We start from the raw sequence: 14,276 nt of genomic DNA, 5'->3' as shown, positions 1-14,276 counted from the left end.
GCTCACAACACTCAAGGAGGCTCTAGGGTTTCGATATTTGGGTTAGGGGATATGGAGGTTGGGAATGAGGCTAATACCTAGGACTTAAGGTGTTTAAATAGGGTGTAAAACCCTGAAATTTGGGTTTCTCAATCAGCGTCCAACTCATCAAGTTTCCTTCACCAACTTGCCGAGTTGCTCCATAAAAACGCATGACCCAAAAGCCTCCAATACGTTAAGTTGCCCACCATTAAATCGACGAGTTGGTCCTTAAAAAGGGGATTTATTCCACAATTAATCATCTAGATTCTGGGTGTTACATTGACATTTAATCCCGAGAACCAAAAACCACCCGAAACTAAATATACATGTCTCTGGAAATGACTCACCAATCAATGTAACACCCTGATTTCCTGGATGTGGAGGTTGAGAATTTCATACACATTAGAGGACCTACTCGACGAGTTGGTTGGTCCGAACTTGTCGTGTAAGAGTTGATCATAACGCGTAGATTATGAAGTTTACTCGTCGATTTGGAGGACAAGACTCGAGGAGTTGAGTATGTTTGATGAAACCCTATTTATTCGGGCTTGAACCCTATTTAAGGAAATTTAAATCCGTTACCCCACCTCCTTCATCACTTTACCACCCTAAGACAAACCCTAATCGAGTATCCTCCATTTGAGAGTGTTTGGAGCTAATGGAGGGTGGGTTTTGGTGCATTCATTGAAGAGTAGAAGGCTTGGAACAAGAAGGGGTATTTTCATTCGGTATCATCTCAGTGGTAGCAGTAATTTTAAGGTAAAAAGTCATTACCTTGATCACTTGCCTGTTAGATCTCTCCATTAGAGAGTTAATGGACCTTTCTAGCTTCTCCTTGATACATAATTGGTTCTGAGCATGCTATGGAGTTGAGACCTCAAATCTGGACACTATTAGGCCCTTTAGGCCTAAACCTCAAGCTTTATGAAGCTTTGACCCATCTTCATGTCCTAAACTCTTCTTGCGCTTAGTTTTGGGTGTTTTAGCCTTGTGAGGCCTTGCATGATCATAAAGTTAGCAAATTTACATGGTAACTTCATCCTAGGAGGTTGGATTTGGAGTTTGGAGCATTGGAATAGAATAGAATGAGTTTATTGTGAAACGGCTGAAGAACTTGACGAGTAAGGCAACCAACTCTACGAGTTGAGTCGGGTTTTCCCATTTTGGACTAAGAGTAAACTCGTCGAGTTGGTGGAGCAACTCGATAAGTGGCTAGGGTTTTTCCTCGATCTTCTGGACTCCGCATGGACTCGACGAGTTGGCTAGCAACTTGGCAAGTTGACTCAGGATTTTGTGAGCTACTAAGTATTGAGGAACTCGATGAGTAGATGAGTTACACTCGACGAGTTGGGTCAGCTTTGACTGTTGACTTTAGGGTTTTGATCAAGCAGTAGATTTTGGAGGCCTTGGAGGGGCGAAGTCTAGACCAACAGTTCGAGTGTGTGATATATTGTGTTACTAGGTGAGGTGAGTCTTCTCACTATACTTACTTGATTGGTAATCATTGTGCGACCGGAGGGTCTTATGTGCTTATACTAAGTTATGTGATGTATTATGCATCATGTCTTTGTGATTTATGTTGTATATTACTCTATTCCTTATTAAGTTATTTTGTATTTGTGAGAGCAGAGGGTTTTCACTGAGATACCGGACTGGAGGGTCCGATCCGAGCTGTGGGACCAGAGTCTTCACTGAGTCTCATGACCAGAGGGTCCTCATCGAGATATAGCCATGAGAGGCTAATTATTTGTGCGTGGTATTTTAGGGAACTCACTAAGCTTCGTGCTTACATTGTTGTGTGAAATGTGTTTTAGGTACCTCTCAAGATCGCGGGAAGGAGCCAACTTGAGTGTACACACCAATTAGAGATTATGTTTTTGAGGATTCTGGGATATTATCGATATTTTTTATTGACTTGTGTTTTGAGCAACTTATACATTGTGATTTGATATATGTGAGATTGTGTTTTATTTGGTTTTAAAAATGAACAATCTGTTTGAAAACTTACAGTGTTACAATCAACATCTGCCCAACTAATCCGAAAACAAAAAACCAACAACGAACTAACAAATCCCTTCAATGACTGATACTCAACCTGAAAATCCTAGTTCTCCCCCACTTAGGGATCAAACCATCGCCCACTGGTGTTGAAACCAAATCATAACTGCACCAGCTCAACCATGTACGACCATACCTGACCCTGGAGTGAATAATACACACAAAATGATCTTCTAGATACGGAGCAAATGAATCCCAAGAGAATCCTGAATTTCAGCTAAAGACCATTGAAATCCCAATTATAACCACTCAACATTAAGAGTTTTACACAAAAGCATAAGCAACTACCGACTTGCGATCCAAATTATACCCTGCTTGCCCATACTCCTAACCGACGATCTGAAACCTGCCCCGATATAACCTGAGAATACGGACCCCTGAACACATCACAAAGCATCCATAACACATCAATCCATCTGCGCACTCTTGCGATAACATGATGTTGAAAACTCAGCGACCAGCAGACCCTGCTGGGTTACATCCAATTTCTGAAAATCACAAGTCTATTTACTCCTTCTTCGAACTCGTAAAACTGAAAAGGGCATGATCCATGCCTTAGATAGAGAATTTCCAGTCCATCAATCAACCATTCCACTTCCAGGTGAAATCCTCAAGTTGATAATAGCCATCGCTTTATTCTTGAGTACCGCGACTCGAATCACGACCTCGAGCAAAACCCTTGAGACCTCCGAACCAACATACTCATCCATATCTACACCATTCGACCCAAACCAACCTCGCCGTTAGGGCCCAAAACAATTATCAGACCCATCCTCACGCCTGGGCAACCATAATCATGAAGGGTTTTGAGCATCCTAACAACTTTATGGTGCACATATAACCCTAAATGCTTTGGATCTATGTTTTCTCTAATTATACATGCAAAATGATTTTCCAAAGCATTTCACTAACTAGCATACAAACATGGGTACTTGTATAACAAAATCTACTTACAAGACATACCGTTTTCTTGTAGCTTGTTTCCTTGGACCTTTAGGAGCCTAGCACCCCAAATGTGATGCCTCAAATGTTTCACACAACACCACCAACAATGGAGGACTTGAGAGAGAATACTTTTACTCAAAAATCGGCTATAGATCTTCCAAGAACACTAGGGTGCCGATTTTAGGAGCCATGGGGTCTCTTATATAGTGTGGCAAAACTAGGGTTACAGCATGTAAACCCTAATGTGCATGGCCTTCCATATTCCTTATGCTCCATGGATTTAAACCTCCATGGATCATCCATGGGTTGTCACATGGGTTTAGCCCAACATAAGGAATCATTGATCATTAGCCCACACCATAAGAATGAATGATTTACCAAATCAACCCCTTATATTTAATTAGTCTCTTTAGATCACAAAATTAATTCCAAATTAATTCTTGATCAATACTAATTAAATAATATGATTTCATATTAATATATTATAACATATAATATATTAATAAATCATGAATATCCTCTTCTCAAAAGTTCATCCTTACAAAAAATTTTGGTGCCATGCAACCCAAATGGATCATGCTACTCTCAGGTCAAGTACATACCAATTATAGTTATGGGCTTAGACACTAAATCCAACAAACCAAAAAATCAACAGGTACGGAACCACTGCCACGAATCATGTGATCCCATCATTCAATCACAACCAATGAGAAAGCAACAAATAGCCTGGGGGACGCCCAGAACTGACGTTGCCTGGCAGTTAGTTAGCGTGAATAGCTCTCCCAGTAAAAGGAGGCCATGTTTCACACTCACGAGGCATGGTCCCCACGGTCTGTTAGTAACAGGTGTAAAAGCATCACTTACATTTCAAGTAAGGGATCCATCTTCTCTCTTATGAAGATTACCCTAAAATTTCTCTCTCTCTCTAAAAACTAACATGTTCGTCGGAGCGACTTCCCGGGAGAACACACGGTCGTCCTTTAACTATTCTTTTGTGATTGTGTTCTCAGGAAAGCACCCAAGTCAGATCCATCCTTCAGCATCTAAACCATCTGCAAACATGTCACAACATTTGGCGCCATCCGGATGTATCCTCAGAGTGATACAGCCAATAGACGATGTTGGTTCCCTGCATAAAGGGGATCTAAGCCCAACACTATCTAGGATTGAAATCAAAGCTCTGTTCAGAACGCACGAACCACTCTGATGACAAAGATCCCGCCAGTTACGATAAGAACAACAGAACCAAGGCTCCAGAGCAGTTTCCGACAATTTTCATCGGGTATCTCATTACGTCAAATGGCGATATCACATCCCAATCTGTTGCAGATGAATCCATGTGATGGCACTGAGGTATTCACTATCCCCAAGTCCCGTAAGAGAAATGCACCTCACCCTCAGAAAACGAGATCAAGGTACTCTTAAGAAACCTACTCAACATCAATTTCTCGAGCAGCAATCCCATACCATCAAACTGGGATCCACGAAACCCACTCCTCATATCAGGATTCATTCATAACAAGAAGGTCCACTGAATATACATTGACAATGGTAGTTGCTTTTATATACTCTATGAGCATTGTTTCCGGAAGCTACCTGATACATGGAAGGACGGGCTCCAACCCTCAACCGGTGGACCATTAGTAGGATTCACTGGGCATAGCTTGTATCCACTAGGAACTATTCAGTTGCCCTTAAAGTTGGTTATCCACGACGAATGGGACCGAATCACAAGGACAGTCGAATTCTCTGTGATCCGATACCCAGGAGAAAACAACATTCTTCTTACATAATCAGCAATCGCTTTACTATATCTCGTACCATCGATGATACATGGCATCATTAAATTCAGCACACACCAGGGATTGTCGGCAGTCCTCGCCACAAACACTAGAGCACAGCATTGCCACCAAATCATAGCCGCCCCAGAACTCGTGCGCACGCCAAAGAAGTCCAAGGGGGTGTTCCACTGAGCAAAACCAGATAAACATGGAGTATCCAAAGTAACTCGTGAAAATCGGCGCCCACTTAACAGATGAAACCAAGGCACAACTGGTGGCGCTCCTGAGGCAATACTCCATCGTCTTCGCCTGGAAGCCAAAGGATCTGACAGGCGTCGATTGACAGGGCATAGAACACAGCCTCAACATCGCACCTGGTAGTAACCCTGTAAGGAAAAAGAAGTGAGGACAGGCAACAAACTGCAATAGGGCTATTAACGCAGAAGTGGACGATCTGGTGATTGTTAGCATACTCAGGGAAGTAATCACTACAAGAAAAAGACCCTTTTACGACGCGCAAACTACGACACTCGCTGGTTTATGTTACGCAAAAGAGAGTGACATTAAAAAAGCGTCATCTCTTCAAAAAAATTTAAGAATGTAGGTCACGCATTATTGAGTGCCCTTAAATTAGTGTCTCATCTGAAAAAATTAAAAACACGGAGGGCACTTGTGCGTCCTTTGTCTGTGAATGTCGTTTTATATTTTTTTTTAAGAAACGCGCTCCTTAGAGGGAAAATGAAATCCCCAAATTTTTTCAACCCCCGCTTTCTTCTCCCTCATCTCTACCCCTCTGTGAATGTCGATTGTAGCATCGATCGACAACCACGACCCATCAGCCATCAATCGAAGCTACCAGATAAACAACCCCTCTACCTTCTCGTTTCTCCTTTCCACCAGGTTTTCTTTAATCTATATCCTCCGCCTTCTCGATTGCAGAGGCATCGTTTTATAATTATTTTACCAAACGCACATCCACTATCCTCAGTTACAAAATACGTCCAAATCTAGGGATTTTTCATAAAATCTCATTCCACCTCATCTCACAGGCACCTCTACACAATCAACTGTCACCACCATTCCTATCATCCACTGCCGCCCTGCCATCTCTTCCATCACCACCACTTTCATATGGAAAACTTTCAAGAAGCCTCGTCTTCCATATGAAGAGGAACGACCAGATGCACTCTAGAGGGTTACCACCATGTCAACCCATATTCACTCTTACACCTCTTTAGTTTACATTTCAGGTCTTTCTCTCTCTCTCTCTCTCTCTCTCTCTCTCTCTCTTTCTCCCTTTCTTTCTCTCTCCCCCATCTTCAAACCACCAGAGAATTGATTGACGTGATCTGTGTTTCTTGCTGAACTTTGAGGTTTTTCTTCAATCTGTAGGGATGTAGGCTCACATTTAGGAAAACGTTCATGCTTATAATTCCTTTACAATTTTTTCCTGTTGAGACTTGAAAATTTAGGAAATCGTTTGTAAATCTAGTGTGTTTTAAAATTAATTGAATTCACTATGTCACTAGACTTATACAGGCCGAGTTCAGATGGTTATATTAGGTGGAGTTTCTTTCTTACAAGAGATAAAGAGGAAGGCGAAGAAGACATAGGCGTGATCTACAACCACCTGCTCCAGCGGTGACTCCCACTCCACCTCCCGTCTACCATAACTAGGAAATCCTAGAAATTAGAAAACCCTTCTTTGGGAGATTTAGGGTTCAGACTTCATTCCATCTCTCACTCTCCGCCATTTTTGTCCACGAGTGCTGCATCACCGTTGTCACCATCTATTCCATCACCCACCACAGTTGAAATTGATGAAACCCTACCTTCTCCTACTTTCAACGCCTCAAAATGGGTTGTACATGTCGACGTTTATTTTGTTTTTTTATCCGATTTCTCTCAAAATCAAATCGACCCAAAACCCTAGTTCTTGTTGCTTAAATCAATTTCAATGGCGAACCTCCGACTTCATTGCTTCTGTGAAACAATTGATCCCTGAAACTACTGATGAACTATGCATACACTACTGAGGTATTTTCATCACTTTTAAAACATGATTTAGCTTATTGCATATAGATATTGTTGGACCTGCTATTCCACGCGCATATAGATTTTGTTTGACCTCCTACCCCAGTTTGTTGATCTTTGAATTATATGTTTATGGATTGCAGAACGGTGTTTAAATAGCCATCCAAAGCAACATCCTACAATAGCTAAGGTTATGGTCGGACTCAATTCTATACAATTTTTACAAGAGAAAACCAATAATACACTGCACCTTGCAAGCATGACCATATTCGGTAGAAAGATGCCAATGTTTCTCTTCCATTCAAATGGGGAAAACCCAGGTATGATTCTATTTTCATCATTAACATATTCAGCTTATATATCTGGAATTACCAGGGTTGAAGTAGGCCACTCAGATAGTGCTAGTGCAGTTTACCAGTTTTTTATATCTGCAATTCCAAGTTGTACTTTTACACATCTTTTTTTATTCTTTGTATTATTTGTTCTGGACCCTTATTTCCTTAAACATATGTGATTGCCTCCTCTGCTTTTATTCATGTAAACAAGACCAAAAGACTTCTTGCTAGGATTGATTGTTACATACCTTTCTCATACTCCCTAAACAAAATGGGGATATAAATTGGCAGCATTGTAAAAAGGTTAAGTAGATAAAGGCGTTTGGTTGACCTTTCAACAATTAATCATCTAATTGTTGGCTATGTTGTCATGTGAGAATAAAATTTCCAGTGCCATTTTATTTTGACACAGAGTATATTGAATATTCCCTCCCAGATAAGAAACCCCAGTTGATGAACATGTGTTTAGAAAATTGACTATAATTTGTTGTTGATCATGGCATTGGTGGATGATAGTCATATACTTGTCTGAACCAGTGTTTATATAAAGTGTTTGGGGAGTATTGACAAACCCTTTGACATATCTCCATTTGCAAAAACTTTTTTTTTCTGTACATAATTATTTAAAGTTAACCTTTGTTTTTCTTTGCTTCTGGTTATATCAATACCTATTTTATCAACTTATTCATACATAGAAATGCTTTTAGGGTTTTCTCTTCTTGTAGCTATCTATTGTGCATCACTAATAAGGATTTTTTTTCTCAGTAAGTAAATATTATCATTATATTAGCTATGTATATTAAAATATATTTTAATATTGTTATGCTGTTGTACAGGTGTCACTGGTGACTGGATTCTTCATTTTGTTAAATAAACTTTAGAAAGGTATGAACACATCACCCTGCAAACAATGTTGGTATTCCGTCTTTCAGAAAAACTTCATCCCTCTTCTGTTGCTCTAGTTGTGACTTAGATGTCACAGACTCTATACATTATTATAATTTATACAAAACAAGTTAAGTATGCTTACTTACAGACATAGAAAATGTAATACTTCCAATTTCTATTTCTCCTGCAAAAATATATAATGAAATATTTTGGCTCTGGGCCCGTCTCTCATGATAGTGTTCATTGTATTTGGTGGTTATTACGTGAATGTCGATAATACCCCTATCATTTTTCGACGGATTCCTCGTGTTTCTCTTATAAGATGTGGTTTGACTACATTCTTCTCTTATTATATACATATGTCTTTATTATAAAATAAAATTGTTACTGTTGTTTTTTTTAATAAAAATTCTGAAGATTATTTGATTACTTCAACAGGGCGTTTCAAGGTCTTTGCATTAATAATTTCGAGGGCTTGAGTTTGATCAAGAAAATTATATCATATATAATCTGGAGAACAGGTGAGTGAATACTGAAGCAAATGACATCTGCATGCATATGAACCCGAACTAAAATCCTTTATAGCAACTTCAGTTGTCTTGGATCTAACTGTCCAATCATTTTCTAGCGACAAAACAAATCTACAAAAATACAAAAATGGACTTCAGCTATAAATAAATAGTAGCATTTCTTTTTGGCTTAATGTAGAAATACTTTTACAAATTTGTCTTCATTTAGTTATTATCCGTACATACCTAGACACAGGAGGGTAATAGTGGTGGCGCAGGGTGTCAATTTCCCATAGAGAACTCCCTACAATATATATATGTGTATATATATATATATATATATATATATATATATATATATATATATGTATTTATTTATATATGAGAAACTCATTTTCATTTGTTTGTTTAAAACATTGTAGTTTGCCAAAAATAAATGGAAGTAGAAGGATGCTATAAATATAATGCACATTGCACAATTCAAAGAAAGTATGTTGCAGAAACTTACTCATAGCATTGGTTTTAAGAAGATCAGTTTCCTCATTATTGAAATGATCAATGCCTGATTTGACTGTTTCAGTTTCACCATCATCCTCCTGCAAAAATAAAAAAATAAAACCATTCAAGATGGAGCTTATAATCTAGTTCTAGTACATATAAAAACTATCATAATACAATTTTTATCATCCAATCCAAGCATTATGATGAATCAAGTAAAAGATATACAAAATAATGATTAAATTTGTTACCTGATGGACTAAACAGTTGATTGAAGGATGTCTTCTCAAAAGATTATGAATAAGAGCAATAATAACAAGACCTCCAGAAGGAGGGACTGTAAGTGCTAGCTTGCTTAGCTTCTTAGCAAAAGCAGCAGCAAGATAAGCTGGAAGAAGTGGCGATTTCAGACATGCTTAGCTTCTTAGCCCCAGCTTCTTTATTTATGTAAACCTAGTCCTTCTAATTCCATAGCTGTGAAGGAGACGTTCATCCATGCAAAGGTTTTATATTTGTTCTAATTAGAGTTGTGTTGTAGTTTGGAAAACTGAAATGTTATTCTTCAAACTACATAACATGTACTTGATACTTACACTGAAATGTTATTTCATCATTGTAGTTGGGAACACTACTGCACAAAAGAAAAAACAAAATGCAGTTTCAGTTGGTAAAGAAAGAAGAGAATCTTTATTCAAACTACATAACATGTACTTGATACTTCTTTCACTACTAGAAAAACAGTTTCAGGGCCTTTTACGACGCCCAATCACCGTTATTTTCAGTCATGTAGCGTTTCTACCAAAGTATGTAAATCATTTGAAGGATATGAACTTTTTAAGAGAGGATTTGGTCTTCAGTATCCATAGTGATCAGGTAACAATTCATTTGGATTCAAATTCCTTTCAAAATAACTAGTTGCTTTTCTTTATGATTTTAATTCAATTAAGGGCACTGATTCTGGAGTTGATACATACTTTGGTCTTTGCACATATCCTGGTAGGGAGCTGAGGCATCTCATTGATTTGAAGGTACTAAATTTTTATTATATATATATATATATATATATATATATGAAGCAACAGTAGTGAGAGAATTATAGTTGAAATGATGCAGGAGTTGGACTTGTGATGAAGAACAGAAATTAGGGTTTGATGAAATAGGATCAAATAGAGAAAGATTGGAATAAAGAAGATGATGAAATAGAACTAATTGATTAAACTATAACACAATCTAAAAGATTGCCCAAGGAATCTCCCTCTCTCTAAGCCGAAAGCTTAAGAGCCAATACAAACGTATTACACTATCAAATTTCTAGACATCCCTCTACTGTGACCTTTCTCTTTATTTATTATAATCCTAGCCCACCTAGGTAAATTTCCTGTTTTGCCCTTTACTGATCCTTCTAAACAAAACCTATAAAACTCTTGCTTAAATGGTACTTGGGCCCAACACTTCATGATTCCTATCAACTTGCTTATAATTTGTTTCTAATTTTTGTAGGTGTACCCAAAGGAAATATATCCATTTGGGCTAATTGCATAGATAGGGAATGATGTGTTAAATAGAAGGTATGCTAATTTCATTGACATCCTACACGACATATATCATCTATCATATACTATATTCTGTTAATGTTACTTCAGCCTAAAAGTGACCTTCACAACCTTTGGTGTTACTTTAGCCTACATGACATATATCATATATCAATAGTTCCAATTATTTGTTGAGTTTAAGGATGAATTGCACAAAAATGAGTACATAGTATGTACTTCAAATTTTGTTTCAGTTTATAATTCATAGTCATTTGAATGAATATTATATTCTTTACATTATTATTGCAAATATTTCAACTCTTTATACTTTTTACTTTCAATTTTTACTTATGACTTTTAGACTATGAATAATGAGATAATTAATACTGACTCCAACTATGTCTTATTTCATTTTCTTTCAAACTTTTTATTACTAATTTATCATTTTCTTCAACAACTTACTTAGGTAAAGCTAATAACCAGTTAATTTCACATATTATCATTTTATTCAACAACTCACAGTAAGTTTTGCTTGTTTGATTGATATTCGTTAAAAGCACTCAAGTTTAGTTTTATATGAAATTTCTGATAACATGTCATGGGTGTTCAATTTTAGGAGATTAAAGGATATGGTTGTTCAATCTAAAGGAAGCCTTCTGCTTGAACTGTAACAAAGATCCACAAAATTTGATTCTATAATTGAAAAGCATCATAATATAAGGTATGGAACCGTGGATAGTAATTTTGATAGTTTAATACAAAATATTGAATTGAAGTAATTAGTAATGGTATATGAAGGTCTGCACTGGTTGAAAGGATGCGAGTTATTGAAGAAGCAAGTTTCAGTGGAAGGAGGAATGGTTCTGCTTCTATTCCTTCAACTTAAATGGGAAGAAGTGTTCCTAATGGAGTTATTAAAACAACTTCTGCTCCTTTAGTGGACTTGCTTGATTTAGGAGGAGGAGAAGAACCTCCTCCACCAAATACAAATAGCATGATGACAGGTGGCAACTTTCTTCAAGGTCTTCTTGATGTTGGCATGTCCCCATCTTCATCACAACCAGGTTAGATTTAGATTCAAATCATATCAATTTGTTTCTTTTGTTGAAAATTGAAGTCGTATTCTTGTGTGTGTGTGTGTGTGTGTATATATATATATATATATGTCATAAGTAACATATGGCCTTTTTACTTTTGTTTGTTTCAAATTCAGTTACAAATGCAAACCAGGCTCAAAAAAGTGGCACAGATGTTTAGCTGCTGAATCTACTGTCAATCGGATCACCTCCTCATCAAAGTGGTTCATCTATGCTTAGCAACCGAAATATAGAAAGGTTATTAATCTGGTTTGTTTTTTTTTTCTTTGACAAAAAAACCAGGTGGATGCATTTACTGATACGGTGTTTAAAGGAAATCTGGCGGTTGTGTGTTGGTTAGAGGGCATAAAAAAATATGATAAATGGTTGCGGTCAGTTGCGGCTGAAGAACCCTAGATTCCATCTCAGATGGTTCACTCCTGTAGCTGAGGTTACCATCAGTTTGAATTTCTTCTATAGATTATCACCTTTATTTATATGTTTGTTTAGGTTACCATCAGTTTGAATTTCCATCTCAGATGTTCTGTGTGTTGTATCTAACTCATGATTTTTTTTGTTTTAGGTGACAATGGATCACAGGCCTCCACACCTCACACTTGGGGTACCAGCTGCCTTCTAAAGGGTTGTACCTTTAACTTCTAACATAAATCCAATCAAGATTTTGCTTGTTTAGTTGATTCTTTTTCTTAGGCATTCTTGACTCATCTTGGATTAAAGCATTGTTATCTTATCTGCAAGTAATTACTTTCCAGCCACCCCCGGTGGCCAGCCACCCATGACACAAAGTTCAACATTTTTATGTGGTACACCAGGTGGCAAACCAATGACATGAAGGATCGGGTTATATAGTGAGAGAGGTAGTATAAGGTTATATAGTTAGGGAAACCCCCTTAATAACAATGTACTATCAGATTAATATGAATGTATTTTAATTTTTGATAACTTGTTTGGCATGATGTTATTGGATCAAATTGATTATTTTGGTATATATTTGTTTCCATATTTATGCAATGGATTCTATTTTTTGTATATGATATTTTATTTTCTATTATGAAACATTAAATACAAATTTAATTTGACAATAAGTAAATCTATAAATAATAATTTTTTTAAACATTTAAAATTATGATACGCAAAAATGTGTGTCATCTTCATTTATGACATGGCCTTTCTTGACAGGGGCTTTCTTGATACGCATTGCGTGTCATTAATACGCGCGTCGTAAGGTTACGACACGCAAATGCATGTCTTCTTCCTTTATGATAGGGCCTTCCTTGATACGCATTGCGTGTCGTAAACGCGCGTCGTAATTGTGCGTCGTAAATGAGCATCGTAAATGCGCGTTGTCTATAGACGACGCGCAAAAGCGTGTCGTCTCTCTTTATGACATGGCCTTCCTTGACGCGCATTTGCGCGTCGTCTGAGCCTTTTACGACGCGCAATGAGCGTCGTAAAAGGCTATTTTTCTAGTAGTGAATGTTCCCAACATGGATAGCAAACCCGATCATGGTAAAGAAAGCCAATGGGGCATGGCGGATGTGCATAGATTACAGATCTGAAGAACGCATGCCCAAAGGATTGTTATCCTCTCCCAGAGATAGATCAAAAAGTCCAATCGCTTGAAGGCTTCCGATTCAAATGTTTCCTCGATGCATATAAGGGCTATCACCAGGTGCAGACGAAGCGAGAAGATGAAGCAAAGTAGCCTTCCATACCGAAAAGGGCACTTTGTGCTATCAAAAAAATGCCATTTGGTCTCAAAAATGCGGATGCTACCTACCAGAGGCTGATGGACAAGGTATTCACCGACCAAATTGGATGGAATATTGAAGTCTACGTCGACGATATGGTAATTAAAAGCCGCAATGAAGAGATGGTACTCCAAGACAAAGAAACCTTTAAAACGCTGGTCAAAACGTAGATGAAGTTAAATCTGGCTAAGTGTACTTTTGGAATTGAGGAAGGGCAATTCCTTGGCTCTCAGGTGACTAGGGAAAGGATCCTACCGAATACCACCAAAATACAAGAGTTCCTCGAGTAGAAAACTCCCCACAACCTTAAGGGAGTATAGGAGATCAACAGTAGGTTAATGGATCTTGGAAGGTTCATTGCCAAATCCGCAGAGAAGGAACTTCCTGGGTACCAAACACTCAAAGGATGCTTAGAAAAAAAGCAATTCAAATGGACAGAGGTAGCGGACGTGGCCTTGCAAAAATTGAAAGACACACTACAGCAACTCCTAACTCACGCCTGCCCATTTCCAGGGGAGATGCTACAGATATACTTAGCAGCATCTGAGGAGGCTATATCATTTGTGTTAGCAGTAGAAAGGGAAGGCAAGCAAATCACCATTCATTTTGTTAGTAGGGCCCTGCAAGGGCTGAAAGTAAATTACCTGACCTTGGAAAAACTGGTCCTCGCCCTGGTCTACGCACCGAGACTTTTACGGAGGTATTTCCAAGCCCACAAGGTGGATGTATTGACTAGTTACCTGATAAAACAAGTGATGCTAAGGCCGAAAAATTCAGGACGCCTAACCAAGTGGGTCATAGAGTTGGGTGAACACGACATCCAGTAC

The 14,276-nt window shown here is 38.0% G+C and overlaps 1 long non-coding RNA gene across 1 annotated transcript; it reads right to left on the bottom strand.

Moving 5' to 3' along the window:
• Positions 1–8,811: 8,811 nt before the first annotated feature.
• On the bottom strand, positions 8,812–9,414 carry LOC145008746 (uncharacterized). Its single transcript, XR_013663627.1, has 3 exons — positions 9,321–9,414; positions 9,080–9,167; positions 8,812–8,875 (listed from the first exon to the last, which is right to left on the bottom strand). It is a non-coding gene; the product is annotated as an uncharacterized LOC145008746 (long non-coding RNA).
• Between the last annotated feature and the right edge of the window lie 4,862 nt (positions 9,415–14,276).

This window comes from Lactuca saligna, chromosome 8 (genome assembly GCF_052625555.1).
Source record: "Lactuca saligna cultivar CGN05327 chromosome 8, ASM5262555v1, whole genome shotgun sequence".
Taxonomy (NCBI): Eukaryota; Viridiplantae; Streptophyta; class Magnoliopsida; order Asterales; family Asteraceae; genus Lactuca; species Lactuca saligna.
This window is presented reverse-complemented; position numbering and strand designations above follow the sequence as displayed.